The sequence below is a fragment of the Pipra filicauda genome, unplaced genomic scaffold, assembly GCF_003945595.2.
Source record: "Pipra filicauda isolate LSUMZ 115617 unplaced genomic scaffold, ASM394559v2 scaffold21_size4447388_pilon, whole genome shotgun sequence".
Classification (NCBI taxonomy): Eukaryota; Metazoa; Chordata; class Aves; order Passeriformes; family Pipridae; genus Pipra; species Pipra filicauda.
In genome coordinates, this window is record NW_024104332.1 from 4,143,952 (window position 1) to 4,157,537 (window position 13,586).

The following is a 13,586-nucleotide window of genomic DNA, read 5'->3' on the forward strand; positions in this document are numbered from 1 at the left end:
TGACTTTGTGTGCAGCTCTACTATCTATATGCGTCGCACATGGAACTACGCACTGAAGAAACTCTGACATAAACTGGGTAGAACTAGTAGAAATTACCTTACGTGACATATAAAATCAAATGTATAAAACCCCACAGTTTTATATGAGGACTTGAGAAAAGCAGTGGAAATATAGGACCTCAAGCATTTTTGATTTCTGAGCAATCTAAGGCTGAAGACGAAACCTTACAATCTTTGAACTGTACAGAAGTACAGATCAAAAGTGATTAGTCTGTAGAAGTCACCTCCTGATAGCTGATTTTGTCACACCCCTGTCTGCCCCAAATTTGCCACAGACATGCTTTTCATGCTTAAAACTCAATTTTGTGCAATACATGGGTTATTTATCTGTTTTATTTTACCTTACGTAGAATGAAAAAGAACCATTATTCACTTTCACTTACTTGTTTGAAATCTTCTGCTCTCAGCAGCATTTTTCTGGCGTTGCTAAAGGGAGGGCTGGGCCACAGCAGCCATGCTAAAGGTCACTCAGATTTGCCTGAGAAGCTTCTTGGTGCCTGCATTGCTTCACATACATGCTCCCTCTGTTTGCCTCAGATGCCTGTGTAATCACTGATTATTGTTTGATGAAGGTTCTTATTCAGACACAAGAAAAATAAAATTAAACCGAAGTTATGACCAGGGTCTCTAACCAGTCATGACTAAAATCTCATGTTTAACCATGAAAGCAAAAACATCTTTCCTTTGTATGATAACACATCACCACCAGTAACATTTTTCATGGTGTTTGTATTTTAAATGGGGAAAGCAATCACAAAACTGTAAAAAATCACTGTGCCAGATGTTGATGTAGTGAAAGAGGAATCCCAGAGATATTAGACTTGAAGCCACAGTTCATCTAGGAAGCCAACCTGGAAAACATGACTAGTGCTGTGGGTAATGCTGGAGTTCAAACATCTGTATTTTCTTCCAGAAAAGAAAAAACCCACACCCTGGAATATTTTAGAGCTACATATATCAATGCATGCTCTGAAAATGCTGTGAGCTTTTACATCGTATTTTCTGTCTGCCTTTTAAAGTAACCTCACTTTGAGTGTATATATGACCCTTCATTTTTGTCTAGAGAAGATGACTAATAGGATTTTAGTTAGAAATGTGCAGTTTTGAAAATATTAGCCTGTGTTTTGCATCAACTGTCCACACCAAGATGGGAAATATTAATCATGGTAGCAGTTTGCCACACACAGATTAATTTAACAGATGTAAGATTTAAATAAAACTCTGAGCTCATGATGAAACATTTGGAGTAAATCCAGGAAAAGGAAAATGAAGCACAGAACTTATTGAAGGAGGCAATGTGAGAAAGAAGTGTCCTAAACATCCTTCTTATTCTTGTCTTCTTAGGAGGACAACATGCTGGGCAACCTTGGGAAAGGAGAAGAATTGTCTACTCCCTGAGGGAAAAATGGGGAAGGAGAGAATTATCAGCCCTTACCTTTGGAAAGCTTAGTCATTATTTGCACACAAGAAGACAGAGTGCAGCTCAATGCCTAAAAAGGGACATTCTTCTGTCTGACTTCCACTGGTGATTAGATTTATGATCTGAAACACAAGTACTTCACTTGCATGAAAGTCAAAAGGATATTCTTTTCTAACCTGATGCAAAAACCTATAGAAACAGCTAGAAAGTTCTTGAACTCCAATAGGGTTTGGATCAGTGTCACTGAATAGAGGAAGATAAATTGTGCACTGTACTTTTTTTCCTGGATGAAACACAAAAAACTCACTCAGATGAGAAGTCTTCGGTTTTTTCTGTAAATCAGGACAAAAATCCTTAAAGAAAAAGAATCCCTTTCAGTGATCAAAGTATTGCCTCATCTCTCAAAGCAGTGCTAAAATACCACTTCCATAATGTCAGTTGGTCTTACTACCACCAAGCAGGAAAATTTGAGTAGATGGAGTTTTTAATTTGCGGTCTTACTACACAGCTAGAAATACACTAACAGGTTGTAATTCTTCAAGAATAATATGCTATCATATATGCTGTGGCTACTTTTTGGCTTCTACATATTTCTAAAATAGACCAGTATTTCCATTTTTTAACCAAGTTATTACAGCTTTAACATCACTGCTGTCAGAATATACTTAAACAATTGAGGGCCTAATTTTATTTTATGGAAGGTCTCAGAGGTATCAGGCAAAGATTATGCCATAACAGCATTATGGTGAGAACAAGAAATAGTAAGACAGAGTGCAGGTGACAGGTGGGACTGCAAATCACAGACAGAACTACAAAGTAATAAGCACATAGGATGATTAAGCAATATAAAGTCGGAATTTCTCTCCTGCTTAAATACTGTTGGGTATTTGAAGGTACTTCTGGGTTGACAGGAGTTATAAAGATGGCAAGCAGGTAGTGTTTTGGCTTTGGGGCAGGGGTGGGGGGTCTTTCATTATTTTTAATATCCACTATCATGTTTTTTCAGGGTAATATGAGGAAAGACTCAGAGATAACAGTGAAATACATTTCTTGCTAAAATCACTTTCTTATTTCTATTACCAATCTAACTTAGGAGAATAACAGGAAGTTTCCTGTTTCCTTCTATGTTCCCTTAAAATGTAATCTATTTGGACTCTGTGGTCTAGATATGTTTTCATACTTTTATATTTTCTCTTATTCTTTCCCAGTAATTTGTTCTAATACAAACATTAGTTCAGCATTCTTTTCAATTACAGCAGTGTTCCAATTCTCACACTGTTGGCATTCTCTCTTACCAGAGATATTTTTTTTCAGTACTACTAAGCCAAAAGTTACTGTTTTGCTTTTCTTCACCTTCTTCCTCCTCTGAGGACCTATGCAACTTTAGTTTATGGATGTACTTTCACACCAGGGATCAATGAATACAACAGCAGTTTAAGGGAATACAGATAATGTGGGGGGGGAGGGCAAGAGAGAAATAGTACTGACAGTGTGTTAAATAGTCTTTTAAATATGTGCTTCACACCCTCCCCTAAACTACAGCCACTTCACCTACGAAATAGATGTCATTTAGGAAGAATGACAAGTTGAAGGTGTATGTTCGGATTTTCTTACCTTTGTACAATTTTCCTCTCAATAACACTTTAAGGATAAGAGCAAAACACTAAATAATGTTTCAAAGTTTTACCCATGAAGTTGTCATATGCTTGGAGATGAACACAAGGTAATACTTCAGTTTTGGGAGCAATTACAGCAGCTCTCAAGTGGTTTCTGTTTTGTTCAATTACTGTTGTAGTTGAGCTGTGGAATATGTAACTACAAAAGGATCTTCCCTGCTGCAAAAGGCCCGTGAGCATAAAATTAAAGTAACTAAAAGTAATTGTCCCTGTTATGGAAACAGTTATGGATAGCATGGTTAGTATCTTCTAAGTTAGTGTATACACATAATACTCATACCAAGATTTCAGAAATTAGGAAGCAGATTATATCCAGACCCACCTATAATAAATCTCAGAAGTAAGAGCAGGTTTGGATCTAGAAACCAGCATTCAGTGCTACTTCAAGTGGCAGCTGGGTTAAGGAATATATCTTTTTTTTTTTTTTTGACAGAACTAGAAACAAGGAAGAGGTTTTCCAAGTATTTAGCTTTCTGTCCCTTGATATTTTAAGATTTTAGACTATCATGTTTGGAATTACGTTCTCTTTAATGTGTGCTGCAAGCCTTTCCCACTAGAAGCAGAATCAGAGTAAGGACCTCCAAAGTCCAGATCTTTCCCAGAATTCAAAACTAATGGAAAAAATAAAGAAGGCCTTTTTTAAAAGTGTGTATATATAACAATAGATCTAAAGCAATTAATTCCATTCCAAAGAAAGATCTTAGGTTTATAATGCACAGTCCTATAAAAAACATCAGTTGTTTCATAAGGGTAAAGATAATAAATAAATAGAAAGTGTTAGGGAAAATTAGAAAACATACCATTTTTCTGCCAAGTGATAGAATCTGAACAGCATTATTAGAGGTGTAGTACCCATCTGGGAAACAAATAGAGACATTTGTCTCTAGACAAAAAGAAAGTTCAAAGAAAGGACCATGACAAAAATCTGAAAAACAAAAAAGAATGATACTGAAGTATAGGGAGATGGGAATTAATTGTCTGTCTTTAATACAGAAGGTACATTCTTCAGGGGCATAGAGATACCTTTACTCCCAAAAGATTGTCACACTGTGGAAGTCATTGCTGCAGGATGCCAGAGGTCAAAACTCACATGATTTCAAAATGCAATTTTTTGAGCTGTAGTAGGAAGTATCAATTTTATAGCAGCAATAGTAGAAAAATTCATCAATTTATTGATCTATTAAACAATGATATATTACCTCTGATCACATTAAATTTTAAGTATTTAAATTATATATATGACCCAAAGTACCGCTACTGTATTCTCCTCAACGATCAGAGATTAACAGGAACCTCTAGAAGGCAATTCGAGTCACAGATAGGTTTTACTTAGGTTAACTAAAAATACTCCAAAACTGCTTGTAACTCCCCTTGAAACTGAGGGTCTCAGTCAAGAAACAGCATCCCTGACCCTAACCTCTGACTCTCCTGTTGTGTGGGAAGGCCATCCCTTTACCAGCAGTACTGGCCAAACATGCTGGTCTCAGGTTTCACATCACTGTGGCCATTAAAAGTAAAGGCAGCCAGCATTAGCTTCCATTACACAGAATAACATTTCCCTGGCAAGACTGTGCCAAAAACTCCTTCAGCCCATAGATCACAACAAGCCAAGAATTCTCTACAATCCTCCGGAAGGTGAAACACAGAATCTGACTCAGAAATCAGTCTCTGCCACTCACCTCAAAGCATATCCCTTCCTACTTCATCTAAACTCCTTTTTCCCATACACACACAGTTGATACAATTTATCAAAACACTTCTAAAGCGAGTATCTTATTTTAAAAAATCTTGTAATCCGAAAGCTGTTTTCATCTATAACTCCATTGCAGGTGATGCCTCACAAGTATATTGTCATCATCTTGGGCTGCTGAGGCAGTTGCTCAGCCTGTGGTGCAGAGGGGGACATTCAGATGTGCCCTGCCAGGGTTGTTTGTGCAGACCAACACTGACATCTGGTGCCAGTAGAGCCCTTTTACACTGAGACAAACGTCCCACTTCACAACTTGCTCAAGAGTTGCTTGTTTGACGCTGAGATAAATCAGCATCTCCTATCCAGCATCAAACCACACCAAGAATCTGACTACAGAGAAAAGAAAGGAAACAGTAAAAATGCCAAGGATATACTTGTAGCCGGGAGAAGAAAGTGAAAGTATATTCACAGTATTTTTTCTGCAATGCATTTTTTCCAAGATGGTGCTGTTGGTCTTATCTCAAAATAATTTTACCTGCTACTTAAATAGGGAGTGCCCCGTTTTTGTGAGAACAGTATTAGCATAATCTTTGCCAGGATGAGCAGAGAAAGCACAAGAGTTGTTTGCATTCTGAATGCAAGGGCTTGGATTGTGGCTGGCATGAGCTTACCTTGCTTGAACTACTACAACCACTCCGTGTCCCATTTTGTGGACTGGGGAATCATTCTGTGCCAGGACTTTTTGGCTACTTTCCCAGAGCAAACTGTCCCTAGGCAATGGGACATTCAGCTTATTTGGGGGACAATCTTCATATGCATGGGTGATGTACATTTTCTTGCAGGCTGCAGCCTGTCACTACCAAGGGTATCAAAGACAGGCTGAACAACCAGAGAGAATGATCCCCATGGAAATCCAATAACTTTTTCCAAGGCTATGAAGAACCAATTACAACAGAGTACAGTGAATGCCTTAACTACTAAGGAACTAAACTTTTACACTGCACTTGGTTCTGCTACCAGCTGCTTGCTCGAATATGTCCGTGCGAGATGCACAGACCTGCCCCAGTTACAAGCCAACCTCACTGTTCTCTCATGCAAGCAGCCAACAGAGAACTATTTCCAATGTGTAGCTGTTCTGTGCAGCAAAATGCTTTGCAGCATGTTCTTATCCCCACAAAGCTCTCTGCAGCCAGAAAAGTGTTGTAATAATGTTATTTGCAAGAACAGACTTGGGAAAAAATGGCTTTTTATCATTGTACCGTTGTGCCAGTGCAGACAGTATCCTGACTTACCAGATGTTTCTTATTGCTTTTTTTTCTAAACTTCACTGTGGTATTTCTAGAATTGAAGGTTTCAAACAAAGAGGTTTCTGTTACCTTAAGGAATCCAATTTAACACTGCCTCAAAAATCTGTGATTATATGAGTAAAGCTTGATTGGGATAAACATACCAAGACTCCATCCAGGGCAAAAAATTGGATAACTCTTGTAACTCCACCTCCTTGAAAAACATGGAAACAATAATAAGCTCTGCAAGTTCCATGAATGGAAAAGCATTCATTTTGTGAAGGTTTGAGGTTTTGGGAGGGAGAGTTGTGCCTATGGTTTTTGTCGGGTTTTCTTTTTTTTCTTTTTTTTTTTTTTTATTTTATAACTGAGACAGTGAAAAATACTGAGACTCCAGAACCATGTAGGGGACTATGTTTTGTAGGGAAAAACACAGAAAATATTGAGGATTTTGAATGCATGTGCAGGGAAGGGGGTGCAACAGCATGACAACTAATAAAATGAAGTACCATTTTCCTGCTCAGTGCAAAGTGTTACAGATTATTTTTAACTTCAACTTAACTAAGAAGGCAAGACTTTTTCTAAGTACCACAGCTACTACAGCACATGAATGACTGAAGTTTTTGATTTTCCTGCTTGCAAGAGATGCCAGGACATTTTAGTTCTCTAACCCCTAACAAGCAGCAGCTTCTGTTATAAGGAAATATGAGCAAATATAGAAGGTACACAATTTATAGCTCCTTATTTTACTGCCTACTTTTGCAATTCAGTGTGTGGCCACTACAAGAATGGCACTTGAATTATGGATGGTCTCTAAACCCTACCTTAGGAGTGTGCATTACTTTTGAAAAATAACTGTAAATGTGGAAAAAAAAGTTAAACTCTCTTTCTCTGAATAATAGATAGGACAGAGGGAATTCACTGGGGGAAGGGAATTAAAGCAATTGAAACACAGGAGTAGACAGTTAGGCAAGAAGCTATGGGAAATTAAGAAGTCCCCACAGCTACTGTAAAAGCTCACCATGCAGTTTATAATTTAAAATAATGTTACACTGCAGTGAAGACTCTATCCTCTATGCTTCATTTTCTGTCCCACTTCTGAATTTTCATCATCAGACTAACTGCTTGTTAAACCAGGATGAATTATTTGCTTTATTTGCTGACCCTCACTACAAACAGGCAGACAGCTAGTTGGGGTGGCTGCTTTACTGCTTGGCTAACTCCAAAATTGTTGCAGTTGCATGCCCAGTGCCAAAAAAACTCCTCTTCCTGTAGTATGCCTTTTACTAACGGCTGATAGCCTTCTGTATCTTTACATCTGCTACTAAGTATAACCAAAGACAAAACAACATGGGCAACCAGGTTCCTGGTGATACAGCGTAGGGGCAGAGTGAAACAAAGCCTCCCTAAGGTTTCAAAACTTGACATTATCGCATGACAACGAATAATAACGTGTTGAACTACAAATTCACATTTGTTTTTATGTTCTTGCAATATTACATATATTTTTTTTCCTCTGCCAGTACATGTGGAAATTCAGGATTTTAGATTTGGGCACAGTCTCTCCGAAGTAAATAGTACCATGTCTGACTATAACAGTTCACCACAGTTATTCCTGTCTCCTTTAGGTTCTCACATTGACTTCTTTTTCTCCTTTTCCCACCCTTTCCATAGTTAGGACAATGGGGATTCCTGGTATACCCTTAAAAACCCAGGTCCCTGGAAAACAGCCGTAAGGAATAGGAAGGGGGTTACCTGCATTGTCCCACAGGCATTTCCAAAACATGCTCAGTTTTGGGGCCTGTCAGGTCCTAATACTCAACTGTTTTGAGACTTCAAATTAATCAACTAGAAAAAAAAAATGCGGTCTCTACAACAAGAACTAAGAATTTAATGAAGACTTAATTGATCCCTGTGTGCAACTTTAGCAAATATCTGTGTCTTTGAAGAATTTCTACTCACGGAAGCTGTTCAAGCTTGCTTCTGCTCCAAGTCCTTCTCATCCCAGTAACCATAACACACACTCAACTAGCAGAATAAATACTAGTTCCTTCAACGTATATCTCCTTAAGTCTGCCACAATACAAGAGCCTGCTTTCTTACCAGCAGCAGTTTTCGCTTCTGTGTGACCTTTCCTATCCAGCGTAGCTTGGGACACCAAGGGTCCTTCTCAATGCCAGAGTGAGAGGTTTGCCCTTCCCAGTTGTCAATGGCATGAAGGTCTTGCCAAGGCAAGGTCTGAGTTTCCACTGTCAACCAGAACTCTTCACAGGCACTGGGAAAGCAAGGCAGGTGTTGCTGCTCACTCTGCAGTCTCTACAGTGGGACAGCTGACTCCTGAATAAGAAGTTATTAAACAAGATACACAAGTAGCATAAAAAAAATTATAGGAACCATAACAATCATAGTGAGACCAACTTCAGACTACTGTGCTTATTTTTCAAGCAGTTTTACCAATTTCAGTTAAACCCAGTCTCAGTATAAACAAGGACACTGTTAGTTTTCCACTGCTTTTGTTGGGATATGATTTTAACCTGAGATCTAACACTTGGGTATCAACTGTTCCACACATTAAAATGCGTGTGAAACCATTCTACACACTCTGTGTGAAAACACACATAGTACCTTCTCAGCATTCTGGATGGGGTTTAGAGCAAGACAGCTCCAGCTGTACATAGAGAAAGTTAGCCAGCTCCCAGACCCCAAGGAGTGCTCGGAGCGTGCTTTTAAACCAGCTTTGTATGCGTTTGCAGAAGCCTCTAGATGGCTTATGAGTCTACCTGGAGTTTGTGCTCTGGGCACCCAGGAGTCTTGGCCAAGTGTGGAGACCTGAAACACCATATGATACCACGGGGATCATAAAGAACAGCCAAACACTGCCTCTGGAAGCTGACTGTATGTAGGCAAATCATTCTTGTACTTCTACTACCTGTATGACCTGCCTTGCTCAGCATTATTTATAAGTTAAGTTCTCGAAATTTGTTTTTAGAGCTCTGCTGCTCCTTACTTAGCCATCACGTAACAGCAACTATATTTGGCTACTTACTCAAAACAAATCCTAAAACTGCAGATATGTGCCTCCAAAACCTTCTTTCAACAGATCCATGCACTTCCTGATGCACATGAATTCAAGGGTAATTTGTCACAAGTGTGTGTAAATCTACCAGAGTGCCAGGTAAAACCAGGAGTGTGATGCCCTTGCAAGTTTCTCACCTTGAAGTCAAAGGCACAGTGTGCTCAACAATCTAACCTTTTATTTTTTTTAACAGCATCTTTATATTTGCAATAAAAGGTAGGGGAGGAATATTTTTTTTTTTCTACTTAAGTTCAAATTAAAAAAAAAAAATCCTTACAGCTTCTTCAAGTACTGTGGCAAGTGTAATAGTGTGAAGACTTTTCTTTTTACTTTCCATGAAAATAGGTGGGCTGATGATGGCCTTGTACACGTCACTACATCACTGATAGCAAGGAAAAAATCATCTGCTGTACAGGAGATGTACTCAGTAGTAAGCTGCACAGTTGGGATGAAAGTCTGGAGTGTATCCATGTCTGGAAAGCTTTATTGTATCCATTTGAACCTAGTGACAAGCACAGAATACCTAAGGTTGTCCTAGGTTTCACTTCCTAGATGGACAGAGAAAGTATTTCTTTCCTTCCCCCTTTACAGCTGCCCTTTCTGAAAACAGATTTCTAACATGCTTCCAGAAACAAGAAATGTAAGACTAGATTTTCTGCCACTACAATTCACGCATTCCTCCTGTTTACTCCCTGACAGTTGACACAGAAGCCTGAAAAAAAGTGCCCAAATTTCATGTGGTATCTGTTGCAGAATACAAAATTTAATAAACAATGGATTTTTTTCCCTTATTTGAACCATGTGTGTTCTACTCTGTAATCTACCACAGATGGTATTTTTCTTGTTACATAGATGTAGCATCCACTACTTTTAAGGAATTCTATGTGTGTGTTTTATGAGGGAACAATATAATACCATGAATTCAAGCAAACATCTTCAAAACCAGCTTGAAGGATAGTTTATAAATTATAGGGAAGCACAGAGCACAAGGCACTGATGTATACACAGAAGGGCCATTAAGGACAACAGAAATTTGACTTCTGCAAGAGAAGGAAGGACAAGTTCAGTTACTGATTCTTTTTGAGCATACTCAACATTTCTAAGTGTTCAGAGAAACAGTTCCATTTCTATTTCTGAATTAATTACCAGGCCATTGATTTTTTTAGCGCTTTCAAAAAACTAAAATAAAAATCAAGGATACCCTTTAACATCTGTAAAAATACTGCAATTAATGGATGCTTGGAAGAGTGGGTCAGAACAGAATAGCTGAACACAGATAAAAGACATTTTGTTTGGCCACGATATAATTTTTTATTAGATACATATTCAAGGTCTTTCATTCAAATCCTGTAAAGAGTTTGAAAGAGTCTTTAGACAAAAAAATTCATCAACTGGGTATTAGGAGATCAATGTAGTTCCTCTGATGTAGGATAAATGAATTAAGGGTGTAGAGATATTTCAGAGGTACTACTTAGAAACATATTGTTGTTAAAAATGGTTTTGATTTACAAATAAAAAAGGAAAGATTTTTGAGAATTGGATTATATTTCTGTGGCCATCAGATATTGGAAAGCAACAAGAAGAGAAAACTCTGCCTTATTACAATGGTAGTTACTATTGATGTGTCTTTTGAGGGAATTTTTAAGGTATTGTGTCTTTCTGTAAGGGGTCTCAAATCCAACATGCAACACAAGCACATGTACATTTTGATAGCTTTTGACAGCCAGGGACTTTTTGTTTTTTCATACTAGAGAATTTCATCTCCTCTTCAAAATTTCCATTTAATCTACTAGCTGAGTAGAAAAATCAACAATACATATATTAGTTTCATAAAATATTATTTATTAGTTTCATAAAATATTATTTATTAGTTTCATAAAATATTATTCATTGGGTTTGGGTATTGTTACGAAGTTTTCATTTTCTAAAATCTAATATTAACAACTCAACTAAGCCAAAAAGATCCACAAGTGCCTGGTACACTAAGGTACAGCTATTACAGCATTCATCTCATATCGAGAATGATGATTTCACACACTTACTCAACTTACAGTTCAGAAAATTCTTCTTCATATGATTCATATGTCTTCATAGTTCTCTTTGGCCATGCCACAGAGCTAAGTCCTGTTAATTACTGACTTTCTTGGACTAGACATCTCAAAACTGAACTACTAGATTTCAAAACTTCACATCTTCTCCAGAGATTATTTCTTAGGGCAATTAATATTTCAATAATATGAATAATTCATCTGTCTGAAATTGCCAACTTAATAGAAACAAGTAATAATTTCCAATAGCAGAAACCTAGGCTTTGCCAGTAGGTTTTGTCATGGAAAATTCTATCATGACAGTGCTGTGTTGTTTCACTGTCAAAAAGGACCGTAAGCATAACCAGATGGAAAGATGTACTAAAAACCCTTTTTCTTTCTCAGAAAGAATTTATTGTGGTGGCAGCTTAGCATTCAGTTCCCCAGCAGTTCTGGTGGTAAATCTATTTTCGTAAGGAAATGGTCCAGCAATACATTTCTGTAAAATGCCAGCACAAGGCATCGGTGCAACTCCAAGCACCATTGCACATACATCATAAGCAAGGCCAGAACAGCTGTTTTAACACCAAGCATGCAATAAAACTACCCAGAAAATCCTCAAACTGAGAATTAAAGTCATAACACAGCAGAGGGAGACAGCAGAGAAGGTGATACATGAAGAAAAACAAGCAAAGCATAGGCTACTGCTGGCATTGTGAAGATAAGCTTTTAGGACAGGCATAAGCCCATGAAAATGCTTTCCATTGATCCAGAAAGGAACTTTTATAAATGCTTGAAATCAATGGTAAGTAAAGGTCTTGCTGAGTTACAAAGTAGTGATATATATATATAGTATGTAGCTGCTATGCTGTATAGTATTTGCTATATACTTGATCAATGCAGTTCCAGGGAGTATCAATGAAATTCAAGGGTTAGTTTCAGGGTATTTTTGTTTGACTGACAAGAGTTTTAGATGGATCCCGGATTTCTTTCTGTGGCCTCAAAACCAGCTGGGCATAATCTCTGGAATATCTACTATTGTTTGTCCTGCTTTATTTTCCTCCAGTAGTTTCATACCCCCAACTAAGGGGGAAAAACCTCCAACTTTCCATTCCCTTGCAAAAAAGCACTTCCAAATTTTGTCTTACTGTACTTAAATCTATCCAAATGCTTTGTGAAGCAACCCTGAAACAAGGAGAGACTGTGCCTCAGCACTAAGTTACTGTTACTTGCAGTAAGGCAAAACAAGTCTAGTTAGAAAATAAATCCTCCACAGAGTCAAGAGACTGGATAATAGAATAGAAAGAAAAATTGCCCTACAACAGACCATTAAAGAGGTTCAAAAGCTTGTTTCATTCTACTGTCTTGGAAAGCCACTGGCATGTATCCAAACAAGCTTTGCTTGTATGTATATGAAGTTGATAAAGGTTAAACCTACGTTGTAGGGAACACTTAAAATGATGAAAGCTTGGAAACTTCATATATAGGGTCCATCAGGTTCTAAAAATCTTTATTACATGAACACACTTAACTAATTGTATGATTGGAAAAAAAAAAAAACAACAATAAAAACAGAATAGTAAGGAAAAAAATAAAGCTAGAGACTATAGTACACAGCCCTGTTCTTTAACAACAAGTAAAAACCCACTATTGTGAATGGAATACAAAATGTGTCATGGACCAAATAATCCTACCCTTCACAAGAATGCAGGTTATGACTTAAAATACACAGCTCTCAAATCTGACTTGAAAGAGATCTTTGAAGGTTGGTTCTGAAGGAACAAATAGCTCCATTACTAAATTAATCTAGTTTTCATATGTCTCATCTTTTACAAACCTCTGACAAAGTTTGGATTCACATTTGTATGGAGAGTTTTGCTGGAACCAGAACTGGGATTACAAAAGCAGAAGTAAGTTTTAGCTGTAATATCACATCTTTTGCCACTGAACACACTGTGGATGGAAAGAGCTGTAATAAATAGCACAGAATGTTCCAAGGACTGTTAGAGATGAAAAATGTTGGGCTTTGGTTTTTTTTATCCTGCTTGGACTAAGATTTGTAAGCACAGACAAAAAAGTGAGCAAGTCGCAGCTGATTCAGACAGAAGTAGCTTTCAGCTCCAAACTGAAATGCAGTGGGGTTTTGCTGAACGCTTTAGTCACCTTTATTCTGAAGCAGAGGCAACTTCCTTTCTCTAGCTGCTGCAACAAGAACAGATCACAGCATGACAGATTGCATATGGAGCTACAATGCAGTTTGATAATTTTCACTTTAAGTAATTTAAATCTTAAGACTGAACAAAAAAAATATTCAAAAATTTCCCAAAAAAGAGTTTAGAGAACTTCATACT